Below are 6,031 nucleotides of genomic sequence, written 5' to 3'. Positions count from 1 at the left end.
CCACGGAGTAACGTAAACTTACATTAAATTATTTCACCGGTGAATTTCAGTTTTGTATTTGAATATCAAGCCTCGTTAATCTTCTTATGATTAATCTATTTAATTAACGTCGAACCCAAGTTATTTCCATGTTATTAAAAATAACAACGTTGATGTAATTTGCATTTTTATGGAGGGATTTATTCGGTCGTTACAGTATGGAGTAAGTATGTGCATGTATTTACCTCTATACGGAATTGGGTTCGATTCATTACGCAGTTCCTATCAGAGCGCTTTTACACTGGCGAATTTAGTCGCTCGTCTACGCTAGCTTTTACTACCCGTGACACATTTCCCACAGTTTCTGGTGTCATTGTTTAAACCTTGTACAACTGGTTGTCCATTGCTTGTTGTAGTGCGCAGTAAGTGCCTCAGCCCTCGCTCTTTGGTATGTGTTGGCCGCGCGGCCAGAGCGTGGCCGCTGGTCGCGTTAAGCCCGTACTTCACATACACCATCAAAGAGTATTTGGCCGAAGGGATTGGCCGCACTTCGTGGCTCCACGACACTACACGTGGGGGCACTAATATCCGCGGCAAGCTAGAACGCCCGTACGACCGCGTTGCCGCGCATAAAACTTAGCAGGAAATCCAGAATGAAAGCTCTCTAGCTATCGTTTGACAAATGTTTTTTTTTCTTGATATTCGCACTTAGGTGAAGTGGGGGGAAGTGTTCGAGTAATCCAGATACAAGTACCATCTACCTTATAATTTGCCAGTATTTGAGAAGTTCAAAGAAAACACTTAAGAGGTTTTTATCTTTCCTTTTATTTCATTAACAGGATACAAAGGAAGTAGGATAAGACTTCTGTTTACAAACATATCGAAGCTTCCTTTTATAAAGCTCGTGTTTGCTATAGTCGAGTACTAATTGAAAAAATAAATAATTATAGGAAGCTTCGTTTCTTTGTCGAACAGAGATAAGATCAATTTTCCCGTATGTCTTTAGGCAATATTTTTATGGAACTGTGTAAAAATCTCTTTACACGCTTTTGTACCCGTAGTAAATTTTCATTACCCGCCCCGTAATGTGATGTCTTCGATGTGAGGTGGAAAATCAAAGTAACATTGTATTTTAATTACTTGCTTATTCACCATTTCTACTCATATTTCAGTTTTATATAAGTAGTGCGACAGTAATACCACAGATTATATAATAGTTACGTAATACGTCATTTTACGTTTATGCCGTAGGTTATTTTCCATTCCTATATTGCACGAAATATGAAGTGTGAATTACGGAACGTTATCGTTCCTTTAAAAACCGCTATTTCGGTAGAGCGTAAGGGTTTATGATCGATTTATGATCAAATCACATTTCGGTTATCATTTCGCCTTAATAGACGATGACACACCTTGGTTGCTATGAAGGGGACATAAGAGGCTCGAATTCCAATTTTACGAGCACTATTTACATTCATCGTCTTTGATAGCACGGTATAAACAATTTCGGGGTTCATTGAAAATATACCGGATTAATGGCCTCTAATTAATTTCCAGACTGTTTATCATTCACCTCATTATTCGCGAATTATTTATTACTAAGTACGTTCACATCATTAGCGCGTTCAAGCAAACAAACAAACTCTTCGCCTTCATAATATTAGTATGGATTGATATCTTATTAATTGAAAAAACCGGCCAAGTGCGAGTCGGACTCGTGCACGAAGGGTTCCGTAAATTACAGTTAAATCAACCTATCTCAAAAACTATAAGAGATACTTTGATCAAACCAAAAATCGTTGAAAGAGTTAATTAGCATGCATCACCTCTATTTTTTTTAGAATTTTATACCCCGTAGTTATAAAAATAGAGGGGGGGAGACATACTTTTTACGACTTTGAGAGCTGATATCTCAAAAACCGTTCACTTTAAGAAAAATGTTTTTTAGAAAACTTTATATCATTTTAAAAGACCTTTCCATTGATACCCACACGGGTATGTACATCGAAAAAAAAATTTCATCCCTCAGTTACATGTATGGGGCCCCACCCCAATTCTTTTACTATTTAGTGTCATATTTTTGTAGCGGTTCATACAACACATATTCCCATCAAATTTCATCACTGTAGTACTTATAGTTTCCGAGTAAATCGGCTGTGACAGACGGACAGACGGACAGACGGACAGACGGACATGACGAAACTATAAGGGTTCCGTTTTTGCCATTTTGGCTACGGAACCCTAAAAAGACGAAGCGAGAAGATGTTTGATTGAAATTATAATTTTAATAGCCCAAACAAAACATGTAAGGTAGGCATACAGAAGGTCATCTTATCGCTAAAAGCAATTTTTTTCAGATGAACTTAAGGTGGAGTTGGAATCCAATTGTGTAAGTATAGATAAGGACAGTTAACGGCGTAGAATATGGGAACGATATAAACTTATATGTGCAATCGCCAGCAGGTCAACCTACCCAAAATCTGTCGAATATTAACAATCAGAGATTGACTTTCCGCTATTGTAATATGGTTGAAAATCTATAGAAGAAATATGACAGACTGAGGTAGGTCAATTAGCGGTCTGTACAATAGATAATAGATACAACCGCAGAAAAGAAAGTAAGTTACATTTTAAGCATGCGCCATTGGCTTTGTTAAACTGAATTCCTTATGTAAAATCTTAATATGTAGATATGAACTTCTGTTTCTGAAACCAGTTATGAATCTGGTATGAACTTTGTTGCGGCTTCCGTCTAACTTTGGTGCTCGTTGGTAAGTATCTAGACTTTAACAAAACCTAAGCAAATACTTGAAGAAAAACTGGGGAATTCTTGAAGTACGCGGTTATTCGGACCATCCGCTCTTATTCACATGTATTGGCTTCAATGGTACAGGACTTGATAAGTTTCATATTTGACCCTAATAACCCGGAACTAAGATATTAAGGATTTTTTTCACTCCACCCCTGCAATCATAATTATAGTTATTCATTGATAAGAGTAGGTACTTACTATTCGTAATGTGAACACTTAGTCTATCATAAACTTTATAAACATTTTTCTGTTCCCTGAAATTTTCGCAACATATGCGGTGAGTTTCTATTACCTATGTAGATGTGTATGTAGATGTAAGTACTGCACTATTATGGTTAAGTAAACTTGTGGGTACCACAACTTTATCCATAAATAACAATTAATATTTACAGTGAAATAAATTGATGAATTAATTCCCCGAATACAATAATGATAATTTTAAGTGTTTGTGGAACACAATAATTTTTAATAGAAAATAACAATTACTTCAGTTATTTATTTCTTGTTCCGACAGATAACATTTATATTGTAATAGCTTGAAACCTGATAGGGCCCCACTGGGATAGTGCGATCTCGATCCCGACCCTGATCCATCATACTTATCGCTAATCATGGACCTACTCTCTATCGTAAACTAGTTTCTGCCCTTGGTGTCCCCTGGTTTGCTGAGAGGAAACAAAACTATTGAGATTTCCATGTTCACAGCAGTCAAAAGTAAAGTAGCCATCTAACACAAACATGAAAAAATATTTTATGTTGTAACAAAAAATTCTCTCTATTTTATACCAATTCGATAGAATCCGCGAAATTACACTAAAATATGTGGGAAACAAACAAAAACAATCGCATTTTGTTTGCGTAAGTACATAAGCTGAAACTGGAATAAATCCTTTCAGTAAAAAAATAGGGGGCAAAAATTATTACAATATTCTTCTAACAGGTCCAAACACAGCTATGATACGATGTTCCATCATGAAGTTCCAGTTCATACCCTCAGGGTAGATCTTTAGATCAGTTCGCCGCCAAAACAATATACATCTGCCAATATTTTCATGACGCTACGATCATAGGAAGATGGTTAAATAGTTATCTACTTTAGATTTCATTACATAGTTGTTTACCACACACAGTTTAACCTAATAAAAGCGTGTTATTAGAACAGAATAGAAGTTTATTGTTTCCAATATAACAGCAATCAGAAAAAATATATATATATAGGTAACATAGAGGCTATAATACCGAAAGCGAAAGGTTCGACGTCAGCTTATGCTCAGGCTTCCAGCTCGGCAGGTTTTCAGCTCGAACCCTTGACTGCTGTTTATAAAGGCACATTTTTAACGCTGTGATCATACATTATAGAAAACTAAATAGAATGGAAAAAAATGTTTGTCGGACGTGGCTTTTTCCAAACTATATACCAAACAATGCAGTAGCGTGAAGGCATCAATTTGGTAAATACCGATTTGTTGCTTTTTTTCTGGTTCTTAAAGATAAGCCGTTAAGATGTTTGCTCGGTGACCCTCATCCGTGTTACGATGACCGTAAAGGGACACGCGGCAATGACTCGCTTTATTGCCTCTCCTTGATTTATCGTCCAGGCTCTTTCTCACCTACGTAATCATTATAACGGCTAAGAATAGCTTCTCGAATTATATTGAGGCACAATTACACTACTGATAACCATTCGATGAATGACTTTTTTTAACGACGTAAAAATCATCAAATGACCCTCCCGCTGTGGGTTAGCAGCGGTGAGGGAGTGTCAGACTCTTACTGACTAAAAGCCGTCGTGTTCCGTCGTAGGCCTTATGTGCTAGGGCCGCGGTACCTCTTTCGAACAACCCGCAGCCCCGGCAGGCCTTGCCTGCTGGGCCCTCTGGGGTTGCTGACATCTCTTTGAGGAGCGCGTGGAACAACGCGCGCCGCCGACACGGGTCTGTTGTCTAAAAACAGACATGAGCGATGAGCCACCCGAACTCACCGCCCACAGACCCACGCCTACGGTGGCCGGGAGTCGTCTCGCGACACCCGGCGCCCGTGGTGTCTACCTGCTCCAGCGCGGCGACCGGGATGAGAGGTGCGAACTCTCTGACGTTCCGCCGCCTCCTTCTCGAGCATGACTGCTTCGCAGAAGGAGGCGACGGCATCCCATTCCCTTTCGCCCCGGACCATGGCTTGAACCAGGGCCGGACGCGAGAGGTCGCCGCCGCCCACAGCCTCGACGAGGACCCGGCGGTGCCCTTCCCACGCAGGGCACTCCTGGACTGTGTGGTCCACCGTGTCCTCGGGGCTATCCGCACAGTGGTGACACCCGGGCGCCTCCTCACGACCGATTCGATGCAGATACCTCCCGAAACAACCGTGTCCGGTGAGGACCTGCGTCATGCGGTACGTGAGGGCGCCGTGACTCCTCCCGAGCCACTCCTCAAAGAGGGGACTTACCGCCACTATGGTGGCGTGCCCTATTCGATGAATGACTAGGGTGGTAATTTCAAATCCCGGTTGGAGGATAATTTTACGTAGCAAGAAATTACCTGTAACATATCGGATGAAGTTTGATCTTAATTGTATTGAAATCATCATCTAAGCTAGCGTAGTTAAAATTCCTGCGAGGAAGGTGTTCATTATTTGTAATACAGGATAGTTCGTGTCTTGGAGAGAGACTGTAAAAGGCAGGTTGATTTACATAATTATCCAAATAATGATGTAGATTTTTTTCCTGATTGGGTAGTCTTACGTAGTTATATTACGTATACATGACAGTCAAAATGCGAGTCGAGTCATGTTTAGTTACCATTACTTTTTTAATTACAAAATAAAATACGGTCTCATTTCATTTTGTTTGCTTTCAATGAATCCTAAAGCAACAGATATCGTTCAAAAGTTACCCTACTCAGAGAAACAAGAAAATGGTTATAAAAAAAAAAATCATATTTATTATCTTGACGTGAAATCGGATAGCAAGATTAAATTAATGGAATTCTGTTAACTTTGTCAAGATCGATGTCTGTCTCAAGTTCGTACGACGAATAATGAATCAAATATCGAAATCAATTATTAACGACGTGATTTGATTTAACAGCGCTATAACAAGTTTATATTATTCTATAAATAACACTTAATATTTATCGAAATTGACTTGAATCGATTTAGTAGAACTAGAAGCTATCCATTAGGTATTATCTACTAGGAAAACGAAAGGCTTATGCAGAATGATTAGGTGATCTTCACACTGCCCCG

The sequence above is a fragment of the Helicoverpa armigera genome, chromosome 12, assembly GCF_030705265.1.
Source record: "Helicoverpa armigera isolate CAAS_96S chromosome 12, ASM3070526v1, whole genome shotgun sequence".
NCBI lineage: Eukaryota > Metazoa > Arthropoda > Insecta > Lepidoptera > Noctuidae > Helicoverpa > Helicoverpa armigera.
The sequence above is the reverse complement of the archived record's forward strand: the minus strand, read 5'-3'. Positions refer to the sequence as shown.